The sequence below is a fragment of the Symsagittifera roscoffensis genome, chromosome 3 (assembly GCF_963678635.1).
Source record: "Symsagittifera roscoffensis chromosome 3, txSymRosc1.1, whole genome shotgun sequence".
In the NCBI taxonomy this organism is placed as follows: domain Eukaryota; kingdom Metazoa; phylum Xenacoelomorpha; order Acoela; family Convolutidae; genus Symsagittifera; species Symsagittifera roscoffensis.
The window spans coordinates 46,499,278-46,513,459 of NC_087064.1; the positions used below are offsets into that span (position 1 = coordinate 46,499,278).

A 14,182-nucleotide genomic window follows, 5' to 3' on the forward strand; every position below is an offset into this window, starting at 1 on the left:
TTGATCCCATTTATTTCATACGTTTTCAATTCAACTATAAACTCACTTCACATTGCACCGACTTTAACTCCTATCCTATTTTTTCGTCCTATCATGCCTACCGCTGTTTGCTTCACGCGTCTAGCGTATATTTCACGCGGGAAGCAGCAGCGAGGCAGGACAATTACTTCCTTCACCGGTATCTCACCTCCGCCACCACCGCCGCCGCCGCCGCCGCCACCATCGACATTTTTTCTTTTTCCCAATCAGTTTGTGAAGAGAAAGCAAGCGACTGCTATACGAAAACATACCAACACACTTAGCATTGTATAGAGTGCAGTACACCAAGTGAAGTATAGTACAACAGTCTGTGTTTCTGCAGTACATTATTTGAAATGAGTGGCATTTAAACGTGCAACTATCGTGGAAAAAACAGTCATGATGGTGGGATCTATATACTTCATTCAGTGGTATACATTCTGGTAGTCAGTCACTAAAAAGGAATTAAGTTACTCTAGCTATTCAAACCACCGGATCGACTTAAAAAGCAATAACAAGATAAATCTCATACAGTTATTTTGGTACTCTTTCTCTGTATTTTAGTAGCTCCGCTTCATCAAGCAAACCAACCCACGAAAAAAAAGTAAAAATAGATAACAAAATGTAACACCATAATTTTTATGGCAGAATTGTCTATTTATTGTGGACTTTTATATACCCGCTTACTTTTATTTAAAATTTCATCGTATTTCTGAGCTTATTTACCGCTTTTATTTATTTCGATCACGCTTTCGTTTGATGTTTAAGTCAGGTAAAGTTAAATCTACTTCTGAATGTGCCTATTCTGTTTCAAAAAGAGAATTCTCGCCAATTTCAGAATTGTTCGAGCGCACAAGTATACGAATCAGTTGCCATTGGAAAACGCAGGGAAAATCAATCGATCATTTGCTCCTCTTTCTGATTAAGTCGATCATAATTATTAATTCATCAGGTTGTATCATCTGCTTGCTTAACACAGAGACAGATAGCTATAGATTCATCCATACTTTCTTTTTTAATCTCTTAAAGTTAATTTACAAATATTTATTTATTACAGAATTATATGGACGAGGGTTTAGGCTTAAAACTCAATTAGCGCCAGTTTATGATCAATAACAAACTGCGACGATGATAAACATCAGAAAAATCGATAAGCGCGAATGTACGCATTGTGGTAAGGTAAGCTGATATGATTTTCTTTTCACCATTGGAAATTCATTATATTGAACTAAAGACGAACGAGATTTATTTGAAATACAAAACGAGCGCTCAAAATTTTTGAAAAATTAATTATTCATTGTGTAACGAAGTATTATTAAGCGTTCATCTGTAAAAGGTCACTATTAGCCAATTTTTTTTTCAAACTGAATTACTTTTATTGGAAGAAGTGTCAATCAAAAAAGAAAGCTGAAGCTCCAAAAGTATCCTGGTGATGTACAGTTTTCTTTAAATCTCGTAAAATCATTTTTTTTTCATAAAAACTATTTATTGACTTTTTTTTCAATTTTTTTGGCTGAATTTATATTTCATTCCTTTATTTATGTTTTGCTCTGGTAGCTGGCACAACCCAGGAAAATGTAAAAAGGCCGGCCGTTTGAACAAACTTTTGAAAAACCAAAAAGCATTTGAATCATCCAAAAAACTAATTACTAGGGCAAACATCCAACCTTTTTAAAGACGAAGGGGAAAAATTCTGCTTCTATTGTGCGCCTAAAGAGATGTTTTATGTTTCTGGCGAGCTTAAACGGAGTTTCAGCTAGATTCGGTTCTGCTAACTGAATTTTGACATGCGTTGGAAATTCTAATGTCATTTTCTTACGTACTTATGATAAAAAAATCGGATGTGTGACATAGCGGATGTTTGACAAGTCGGGTGTTTGCCCTAGAGCTCACAAATTAATCCGATAAGTTATAGTCAACCTTTGTATCGCATTGTAGCGACTGTTAGAAGTGATTTCAAACAGATTTTTGAGGAAAATGTTCTGAATATTTTTTTTTCAAAACAATTTACAACAGAGTAGAAAAGAATCACCCATCTGTGATCCGAAGCATCTTGAATTTGTTAATGCTGATGAAACATTCTAGATCAGTGGGTCAAAATTTTGAGCCCATTTTGAATATATTGAGCTTATTTTATATTCCACATTTTAGAGTCACAGTGAAATTGAAAATCAACGTTTTTTTAACATTGGACTGAAATAACTGAGCGCAGAATATAAAAAAGTAAAAAAGACTAAGAGCTTTATAAAATATAGTGAGATTGGGTAGAAACTGAAAATGAGCAGAGAGAATCAATCAATTAACTATCAAAAACCACTGCAAAGTCAACAGAGAATAGTTTTGGTTTTTCATTTTTTGATGAAACTGGTTTTATTTCTCACATCCTTCAAATGATGTTCATCCGATATATGGATTGACGACTAATTTTGACTTTGATTCATTTTGTATTTTCAAATTCACAAACTGTATAAATTTTACTCGACTCTGCGCTGCTGATTCAATTGAGTCGAAATTTTCATGGTTCGACTACTGAAACCGGTGAAAAACTTTGCATTCGGATGTAGTTTATCCATGTTAGCTCAGGTAGATTGAATGGAATGAAAACTCTTGAAGTTTTTCATTGATTTGAAAAAATTCTTCAAGGTTGTTTCCAAGAATCAAGAAAAAGCTTACATTGAAAAATTTGCATCAAAGAAGTTTTGAGTGAAGAGTCACGTTTCATATTGATTCATTTTTGAGCCTAAATTGCCTACTTTTACTATTCTGCATATTAAAACTTAATTGTTTCTTACTAACTAGTTTCTCCTCCCCAATCCTTTTAAAAGAACTACAAAAGAAAAAAGAAATCGAACAAAAATGTTTTTTTTTTTTCAAAAAAGTTAACTTGGCTCCGATGTTTTCGAGCTGCTAATTATGTAAAACTTTTAAAGGTAGAAGTTCATGTTTGACAGTTTGAAAAATTTTGTTCAGATAATCCTGTAATTGAAACTGAGTTGGGGTAAAAATTTCCATGTGAGGTAATTTCAGAGTTTGATGTGATTTGCAAAATGGCTGCAAAGACAACCTTTTTCTAAAAACCACGGATTTGTTATTTTTAGGCGCATTTTAAATTTTTTGTACATATCAGTCAAAACTGCTCTCCGAGCTCTTCTAATGTCTTACAAAACCAAAAAAGTTTTAGTGCTTAAGTAAGAAGAACTTTGAGAATGTAGGCACAAAAATTATATCTTGCGTTTTTAAAATTTTTCCTTAGCGGCCTTTTTCAAAATTAGAGTACCGATGTAGAATTTTTTAACAAATGATTGCAAATTTTTCAAAAGAGATTCAGAATTTCATGAGAAATTGAAATTTAGTAAGCTTTTTATTAATTGATGTTAATTGTTGTTCCAAAAATCTCGGTGTTTTTTGTTTTGCTTACAATTCAATAACGTTCTCGGTTTTATAAAGATGGTTTAGGAGATTTTGCTGGACGTTTTGTTGTTCCGACTATTTGAAAAATGGCAAAGATTTTTGTATTCGGGTGTGTTTTAGTTTTTTTTCTACGCAAAACCAGGTACCACAAACAATCATCGGAATGGGTTGGGTGATATAATTAGTAGCAAAAAGTAGTACAGACTAAGTTAAATATAAAGAGCAATTGACCTATTGTTGGAAAATTTTGCAGGCAAAAACTAATTTATCAGAACGAGTTTGTGGCTCAGGGGTTGTCTGAAAAAACAATTCAGTTTGCAAAAATCTGTCAAAAAGGGACGATAGCGCATTTTATTTATTTCTGTCAGTCCGAACTTATGGCAGTTTGCTAAATAGTATATTATATTCCTGTCAGTCGTGTTTTGAAAAAAATTGATAAATTTCAAAAATTGTCGGAGTATCGAGAACAACAGGTTTTAAACTTTTTGATTTCCAGCCTAAATTAGAGGGAATAGGGCGAGCAGGCTTACAATAGCTTATTTATGCGTAATTCAAACCGTTAAAACTTAGTTTTTTTGAGTAAATTTAGTTTTTGGAGTTTTTTGCGCGCCACTTTGGGAAGTAAATAGAGCTCAAAAAGTTTCTGCCACAAAATTTATGAAAATTTTGAATTTTTTGTCTGGTTGTTATTTCACTTATTAAGATTGGCTGTTTTTTTTATGATTATGATTGAAACATCCTGTGCTACTTGCACAATAACTGACTATCTTTGTTTCTACATATGCATTTTCAAAAAAATGCAACAGCTTTTTCAATTTGTTTGACAGGTTGTAAGCCTTGCGCCGAAAGTTGGTTCAGATCTAAAATCCTATTTTGAGAAACTTTATTTAATTGATTACAAGTAAATTAAGAAAAGTTGGTTGTCCTCCAAGTATATCAGATGTGCAGAATGCTCCTAACATAGTTTTCAAAAAGTTATCAAACAAACAGCGAAACTCCCGAATAATTTCGGAATTCAGAAAAAATTGAAATGAATTTTTGTTTTTTTCTTCAAAACTAGATGGTTGATTCACAGGTTGTAGTAACCCATTAAAACATATCAATTAAAAATCGAAAGGATTTAGGCAAAAACTGCTGCAGGTTTTCTGGAAACTAAGATAGGTTTTTTGGAATCTGAATCTTATATTGAATCTCAACAAACCTGTCTTTTATATGATATCACACTTGACAACCTGCGAGTTTTCCTTCAGGTATCCAAGATCTCTCGTAAAGGACCAACTCTACGACATAGTTCCTTCCAATCACTCTGTGTCGTGGTTGGAACAATGCATTGCTTAAACTGATTCAAATATACCAGCGCGTGTTAAAACCGCATGACCAGACAATTGGTGGAACGTGAACAGAAACCACACAATCCCAATCAAAACCGTTTACCCAGCACGAACCGTGTTCTTGTGTAACAAAAGTGTTTCAAGCAAAAGTTTTTTTTTCAGTTTGAAACACTATTTCCTTTTTTATTTGGTTTGAAAAAAGTCTGTACTCTTCCCAATTCCAACATCGAATTTGAAGAGTTTCTGTAGCAGACACATTCGACAATTGACCTTTCGGAGCTGTGCATATCATGCATCGGGGACGGATAAAGGCGGACTACCCAAAGGGCCCCCATTCGGTATTATATTACGACATCCGTTTTTGCCCACTACAGTGAAGTAGCTACGTTGAATACATTCTTTTAGTTTTATCAATAAACTTGAAATCTGGCAAATTTGATCGATATAAAGTTCTCTTAATTTAATTTGATCTTCGAAGAAAAATTTGACCAATTTATTTAATATTATGTATACTTGGAGCTAAAAAAAAAAAAAAAGATTTATCCTTTTTCTTTAAACACAGAGGCTTGAAAAGCATTGTAACCATCTTCACTGTAAAACTTTAAAATGCTCTGAGTTTATGTTGTGCAAATCAAATTTATAGATCTTGTCCAACTATTTCTTCTGAAGAAACTGAGACTATTCACTATTTTCTTCTGACAAATTGGAGTGCTTTTCATTTAGTGAAAATAACCCTAAAATACAAAAGACCAAACAAGACAGCATAGTAAGTTGGGATTATAACTCGGTCTCATAAGGCAATGAAAACAAAGCATGGTCTTAAGAAATAAAAGAGCGTATTACACCAAGTAGCGAAAGATTAGGGTTTAAAAAAATGACGTCACAAGGTTTCGCTCTACAACAAAGAAAAGAAGTATTATCTTTCAAAAGGCTAAGCAACCATTGAGTAGATAAAGTTAAAAGCGGGACAAAAAAGTAAACAGCTGCATGTGCTTGGCACGCCCAAAATTTGAAGACAATTACGCCCAGAAAAATTTTAATTAAAATTTGTATTTTTGAACCAAACGAACTCCACCCTAGCACTGAAATATTTTTTTGATTAGAGCGCCAGGCGCCTTATGAATTGAAACTTCAAAATTTTCGAATCTTTATGCAAGAAACATATGCGAACCAAAAGAAATTGATTGTGAAACAAAACTTGAGACGCTATCTATTCCAAAACCCTTGATATCTTATACTATTCCATGTTCTTTATATCTAAAAGAAATGTTTTTTTTTTAGTAAATTGAGTTTTGATGTTTTTCTTTCAATTGGAGGAAATGAATCTGATTTTTTCTGAAATTGGTTAAATTTTTGCTGCTTAATGAGGAGCGTACGTAAAGTGTTCAAGGTCTTCAACGTTTAACGAATTTGCTCGAGTTTAATCCTGGTCCGTGCTAGCTGCTTTGGGGAGAATTACATTTCTCCGCCGATAAAATAACCAAAAAACATTCAAGAAAGTCAAACAATTAGGGACAAAAACATTGATTCTTATATAAAACGTTAGAAAGCTCAGATGTTTTTTTTTTATTTTCGAAGAAAGTGAGGAATTTATTTGCTCGGGGTCGTTTTTATCTTCAGACCACTTTTACACAACTCTGGTTCCTCAGAGGATTGATCTCTTCTTCACATAGGGCCAGCCCAATGTGCAGACCACTAGAGTAACTTGCCATAACGAGTTAGTCAAAAATTGCTTGTTTTGTTATCCCGCACTACAGAATTGTTACAACTTGAGTTGAGGCCGCAAATTGGTTTTTTTAACATCATATAAAGATTTACCGCAAGCTGTCGCACTTAATTTTTTGATTTGATCAGCCTAAAATTCATAGTTTTGCCAAATTTTAATAAACCTAAATATATCAGAGACCAATTAACTGGCAGTCGGAACACTCAGGGCTTTGCTCTGATACAATGTGTCTTGTTTTTTTTATGTTCAAACCAATTTTACGAATTGCTCGGAGATTGCTCTCTTGATCCGCATGGGAGCAGCCATGTGTGCACACGATTAAAGTAACCTGCCACGAGTCTGTCTAAACTGCTCCTTTTATCATTTACTCGCGTGTTGAAATCACCCGCAAAGGAAAATTTTCAGGAATTGAATTGAGACAGCTAAGTAGTTTTATTAATTCCATACACGGTTCAAATTACAACACTTAAGTTTTTAATATGATCATATGATCAGCCAGAAATTTCATAATTTTGCCACTTCTTAATTTACCTAAAAATTCGAGACCAATTAAAAGGTAGTCGGAACATTCAGGAATTTGCACTGATATGCAGGGGCGGATCTAGGATTTTTTCGAGGGGGGTGGGGCGGATTTTCAAAAAAATTCAAAAATTTTGAGGACCTTTTTTTTTGGTCGACCAAATTGATTTTCCGAGCTCTTTTAAAGCACTAAAAGGTCCCTGTTTTAGCCAAATTTTGTGCGCCGCAGGCAAATTTTTGAAAAAACAGGTCAAAAAAGCCGTTTTTAGGCACTTTTTGAAAAATTTTGACAAAAAAATCGCGTTTTTTTTGGCGCGCGCTCCCTCTCAAAGTTAGTATATATTGGCGCCGAAGGCGCCTTTAGAAAAATTTAAGGGTCGGTCGGCAAAAAATGGATTTCTTAAAAAGTACCAAAGGGGGGACCCTTTGGGTCGGCAGGGGGTCGAATCCCTGAGGGAAGGGGCGTCCGCCCCCCCCCCCCCGCCCCCCTAAATCCGCCCCTGCTGATATGACCAGTTTTATTTTCATATATAGAAAACAAGCCTTAGAATAAAATTTCGTTTTATAGCGCTCAAAAGCAAAAAAAATACATTTTACTTTTCTCTTACGCAGTTCAATCACTGTAAACCTGGAATGAAGCACAATGTAACCAAGTTTGTCTTCGAGTGTTTAGTTTTTTTAAACAGTTTTTCTACGCAAAATCAAAACTGAGTCGGAATGATTAAGGACAAAGAATCATCAGAATAGATCAAGAAAATATGATATTCGAGCTCTCAACTTCCAAGCCTATCAAGATTAATTCTCTCCAGACTTTGTTACATATTTTAATGCATGTTTTGGTTGCAGCGGAGTTTGGTTTCTAACAGGCTGATAAGAGGAAGATAGGCTTTTATTTGAGCCGCGAAAACTTATTTTTCTTCGTTTTTCTATTCATTTTCGAAGAAAACTGTTGTTAAATACGCTTGATGTAGTATGACGACAATATAGTTTTTTTTCTAGGCTTTCATGCTGATCTTTTTATCACAACCACGGTAAAAAAAATTGAACCATTTAAAAAAATAATTCCACAGCAACCGGCTATCCTTGTTATTCTATGAGGATTGGTCTCAAACTTCAACCGACAAAAAAAAACTGTCGGATAAATTGATTTTCTGCCTTAAGAAGCTTCGGTTCATTTTTTTGCTTCGTAAGTTCTTCTTTTTCTGTCAGAGAGTGAATAATGATACTTCAATCCTTTCAATGGTTCCAAAATGTCCCGTTAATTCATTCTGATTTTGTTGTTTTTACCAACCACTGTTTGTGTAAACATTCTGCTCCGTCTCTGATTACTTTTGATTGCCTTTTTTTATTATTTTTTATTGTTTTTTGTTCTTAGTGTTCAATGCAAAATTTATCTACTTGATACTTAACTAAATATGGATTGAGCCCTTTGTATCTTAATAAGTATAAACGAAGCAACCAACAAAAATTTGCCTTCTTTTTTAAAAAGCTCTATCTTAATAAACACGCAAAAATAATTGTTATTCAGACTGCAATTTTAATTGACGGGTTTTATGCTAATATAGCAGAAATTGACAATTTCTGCCATATTTCTACAATTTAAAAACTAAAAAATATACGAAGTTTAATCAGTAAAACTGTTTAAAGCAGCTTTTAATTTCTTTTTTCTCGAACGAGACATTTTTTTTCCTTGTCAATCAAGTGTTAGCATTTATATTATCAGGTTTATTTATTACTACAGGTATGTCAGCCAATCAATTCATAAAATTTACTCTGTTTTCTGCAAATTGAAACATTTTTTTTTCTTTTGAGTTGGCTTAATAATTTTAACTAGTATAAATTTTAGGCCTGCTTTCTACTTTTTGCACCTCTGTAATGTTTTCTTCAATATCAACCACATAATGAGCCCCCAATTGAGAACTAATTCGGGCCAACCTTTCTAATTCATTGTTTTTCCAAATGTCGGTATCTGATCGCATTTTACATTTCTGAACTGCAACAATGGAGCTGACGAAAAATTATATTCTTTCAATAAATTCACTTGGATGTGAATAATTTTTTTCTTGGACTTAGAATATGAATTTACAAATTATAACTTAAAACGTAAGGTTACTACTGAACTGTACATTGATACGTTGCTTTTAAAAAAAAAATCGACCAATTTAATTAGCTTTAGCTGTTTTTTTTTTTTTTAATTTTCAGCCTTTTTAGTCAGTAAGATCTGACTCGATTTTCGAAAATTAGCACCCGGATTGAAGTCACAGAAATTATCAGTACTGTACAAGTAAAACAACAGTTGTTACGCAAAATTCAGTCCTGGATCAGAATTAAATCAATTTTTGTGAAATTTCATTTTATAGCTTCATTTTACTTTGTTATAACCAAAATTAGCCTAAATTTTAATTGTTTTACAATTGAGTTTTAAAATTGAGAGCTCCCTAAAACTTTCAATTTTTCCAGAAAATCTTAGAATAACATTCAATAAGACGGCCAAATTTTTTAAAAATTAATCGAACCAAATAATTTAATTGATGTCAAGAATGTGCTTAGGCGCGGAAATTTTTATTTTTGAGATTTTTCGAGTTTTCTTTTAAAAAATTGCTGTTCTGATATTTTCTGATTCGATTTCTGATCATAGAAATGATAAAACAATTTCTCTATATTTCACCATAGAAATAACAGAACAAAACTTCTGATTTTGTTATGATCAGAGGAATATCAGAACAAAATTTTTGAATTCAATCTGATTAGAGTGTTATTAAAACAAAATCTCCGATTTTATTATGATCACAAAAATAGCAGAATAAAAAAGTACTGTAACAATACTGATTCAGTGCTGTTACAGTACTGCGGTATTTTTCTCTGATTCATCTCTGATCAGAGTAAAATTGCTACTTGCCAGAATCTGATACAGAACTGACATTTTGCTAATGCATTTCTGGAGAAGTACTGATTTTTTTGAGACTTCAACCCGGGCAATGACAATACTTTGTGTGCTTATATCTTCATTTGTATCTCCGACATTATAAGCAAGGATTTTCAGCGGACCTTAGTTTAATTACAAATGGCTTTTGCAGGCAAATTTTTCTAGTTAATATCCTATTCAGGTGAAACTACAAAGAGGGATTAAGTGCTTAAACGCTATATATATTTTTTTGGTTTTGGTTTTTAAACTAATTCGAAAAGAGTTTTCGATTATTGGATCGTATAATTAAATAGTTCGAAACAAATCTAAAATCAAGTTTTCGAGCCAATATCAAAGCCGGACAATCCAGTGGATCACTCATATTAAAAGCAATGTTTTTGTATTTTTATTTTATTTTTCAAAGCCCCCAGATTTAATTTCATGGAAAAACAATCCTTCAGCATTCTTTTTTTGCGGAAAATTTGCACACACTATAACCGAATTCATACTATAACGGAAAGTAACGCAACTTTTGTGCTCAGGTGGGTTTTTTTTTCTTCAGACGAATTTCGCCTTTTTAACTAGCCATTTTGAAGGAATTTTCTTAACATCATTCGGAAGAAATTGTTGTCTTGAGCTTAAATTTGAAAAGATATTTCACCTGTAATTGTTTTTTGTGTAAGTTATGGGGGTTTAAATGCTGCCATTTTGGCCAATTTGGGACAATTACCGCGCCATGTAATTCGCTCTATCAACGCGTAAGCGGATATTTAATCCATGTTAGAAGCCGTTTCAATTTGGTTGAAGGAAGCTTAATTGCCATAATTGATGTGTTACTAAGAGAGAAATTTATCATTTTGTACTTTATCTGGCGCGTTGGGGGATGATTTTCACAAAAAAATCTAAAAATTGTTTGAAAAAATTTCATTTCAATTTTTAATACATTTAATTTTTTCATGCTATTACTGCTCCGTAGACAGTAAAAGGCAGTAGGAACATTCCGGGTTGCGCCCTAATACAAGCAGTTTTTTAATGACTTCAATATGAGTCTACGCTCAACCGCTTTTTTTGTAAAAAGCTCTAATTGCATGGAAAGCGATTTACCAACCCAAAAATTTTTATCAACTTCATTAATCAGAACAGTAAATCTTACGGCGTCGCCCGTGACAAACTATATGCAACATCAATATTTTCCAAAAAATCAGCATTGTTTTAAAAAAGACAGAGTACTTATTTATGAGCATACTTTTAAAGCGCCTTTACTAAAGCACAATCAGTATTTTGACCAAAAAACTTTGAGGCCAAAATGCTAGTAGCCAAAATTCAAAAAACTAGAAATTTCTAGATCGTTTTTTTTTCAGAGTTCCTACTCAGTACTAGAAAACAAATAATGTCAATTGTCATCATAAAAGAGTTCACAAGCTTATCACCCCTTATTTTTAACCCCCTTTTTCTTAAACCCTCTCATATAACCCCGAAATTAAATAACACCACTACAATTTAACCACTTCCTAATACCAATTGTTAGAATCAAAGTAAAACTTACTTGAAAGGGATTCGGAATCATATCGTCGGTAAACATCGAAGCTTTAATTGCGAAAGTTTTGCGAACCAAAATGAATTAACATGCACGCTGCTAAATGAACAGTTTTATAGATTTGAACAGAAATGACCTTGCCGATAGTCTAGACTTTGATATGAACTTGAAAACGATTTCGACCGATATGATTCAAATAGTTATCAAAACTGATTTGATTTTCATTGCTGAATTTGATTTTGAAATAGTTCCTGCCAATAAAAGATTAATTGACTGAATTTAAATGAAATATGGATTGAGAACTGGTTGTGCCAAAAAAATTGATCTAGTCGGACTCGAAATACCAATCATTTTAAGTATACCTTATTTTTATTTCGAAACATCTAATGTTTGTCAATTTTTTTTTGAATTGTTGGCATACAACGCAATGTCTAAAGGGTTTGCCAACCCGTAGTCACAATTTAGCGTCTCATCCAAAAGAGCATTTGTTCCGGTATGAAATTGCTAGAGACGGCAATTTTCAAATTCGAGTCAAGTCAATGCGTTTTTTACGTCTCCGGGAGGCTGCAAGAAACGTCTTTTCTCAAAAAAATTGACAAACAAAGTGTTAAATCGAAAATATGTACAAAGAACAAAAAAACAAATATTTTACTCAAGATCGCTATAGCGCAAAAGAAATGCCAATTCGTTTTTTTTCGTAAACATGCAGAATATTCTGCACTTTTCGTTGAGCACCCGGTACTTTTTTTTGTAAATTGGTGCCCACTCGAGGCGTTAATGAAATTGAGTTTTTGTACGGAAGCTTTTTGTTGCAAATTTGCAGTCACTTTCCATATACTTAGATGCGATCTACTGAAGTATTACTCTAAGCCATATTGCCAGCTCCCTACAGCATTTGTTGTTCTGACCAAACCCGGTGATGCCGCATCCCTTTCATTCCATAATGAAGGGGGATAGGACTTCTCGATTCGGTACGAGACATTTTGTAGTTAGATCCAAGATAAAGGCAAAGCTGGTCAACTTTTGCTATTCTTTTATGGTATGAATTTCCTATTTCTTGTTTTTCAAAAGCCAGTGAGGGCAACATTTCAAATGCTAAAGCGAACTCGTTTGTTTGTTTCGTGATTCTTTTTCAATGCGAGCTCCGCGATTTTTTTCATATAACATTGCGGAAGACGAAAGAAACATCCCGACAGCTTCGACTCTGGAAAGTTTTTCTGAAACGCTTGAATAGCGGCTTGCTCAAAATCCAGCAACATTTTTTCAGTTCAACTATCAAGGATAGTATTTTTGGGGCTTCTAAGGAACGGTGGTAGGTTTTTCTGTTTAATTTGGCAGGAACGCATGTATGCAAACCGAGACTATTCCCGAAAGACTAACGTGTATAGAGTAAATCTGATAAATTATTTTCGGGGTGATTTTAAAAATTCCATCAGCCAACCAAAATTTGGATTTTTTAAGCACACGTAGCATTTCAGAGTCGCCGAACAATATAATCCTCTCGTGATCATTTTGCCCGCTGTCAAATCTTATAAATTTTTAAAAAAATTTCGGTTATTTTGAAACTTCTGGTGGCTGGGGAGAAGGGTAAGACTTCTTTTCGTTGCTTGCGCGCTCGTTGTGCGGTGCGAACTAAGTTTTCTTTGGTTGGTAGGGCTAGTTGAATGGCAATGTCGTCTGTTATGGGCTGAATTGCGGTTGCGACTGCGACGGTTGTGGTATTACTATCGCTCAGTTCCTTGATGTTTTTCAAAGCTAGTCGAGCATCAGGATTGCCCGTCAAAATATCGTGATTAAGTTCACCCCTCGTTTCAATAAAATTTTCTCCATCCGTACTTGCTGTTGCGCGGCATTTATGAGTTTGGTATCTCGAGTTTGGTCATTTATAATTGTCTTGTTTTTGCGTTTAAGGTAATACTCGTGGCCTGATGACATTAGTATTTTTTTGTCTTTCGAAGATAAAGTAAAATGGAAAGACGTTTTATATCTGAACATTATATCTGATGGAGTGGTATAACAATTGTTAAAGAAATAGGCAGTAAGATTTTTTATAAAACTTACAATTGTCTTTTGTTGCCTTCATTTAGCACCATGTAGGTTAACTCTGTTTTAAACACGCGAATGGGGGATTGTTTCTTAAGCTAATCGAAATGCAATTTTTTTTGAGCGACAAATGCATAGAGTGAATTAAGAATGGCTTCTCTGGCCTCAATTAGTACACCTAATTGGAATACTACTATGAGTGTAAAAGGACTTACAAAAAAGAGTTAATTTGAAACAAATTATGTTCATTAAAAGGGGGTTGTGGGGTTATCTTGTTTCGGGTTTATAAAGTAGGGGGTGTAAACATAGGGGGTCAAATATCGTGGGGTTAATTAGTGGGACACCCATAAAAACATTTACGAGATAAACTTTCAAGTCAAAAATTCTAGTATTGATATAAGCTTTGGAAAGCCAAGCCGACAATTGTACAATTGGCCGAAAGTGATTGATGGTATATAAAAAACGGACGAACCGTAGAGCAGAATTTCAGTGCAAGGTGGTAGCAAGAAGCAACCTGCTAGCTCCTTTTCGATTCCATGCGCTAAATTTTAATACGAATGGAATAGTGCGCCTGAATCAGTGTTTGGCGCTCAATTTACTGTTCCGAATTGCCGCCTGGCCTCATGTATTGCCTGTTGCAAATTCTCGATTCTTTAAAAACTTGCACACATTCGTTTTTGACCAAATGTCGC

At 33.9% G+C, this 14,182-nt stretch overlaps 1 protein-coding gene across 1 annotated transcript in view; it reads left to right on the plus strand.

The window, feature by feature from the left end:
• The first annotated feature begins 1,347 nt into the window (after nucleotides 1–1,347).
• Nucleotides 1,348–14,182, plus strand: part of LOC134841736 (uncharacterized) — a 156,885-nt gene continuing 144,050 nt past the window's right edge. The window contains exon 1 of the mRNA XM_063857774.1: nucleotides 1,348–1,447. The gene's annotated coding sequence lies outside the window, so the exon portion shown is untranslated. The remainder of the gene's footprint in view (nucleotides 1,448–14,182) is intronic.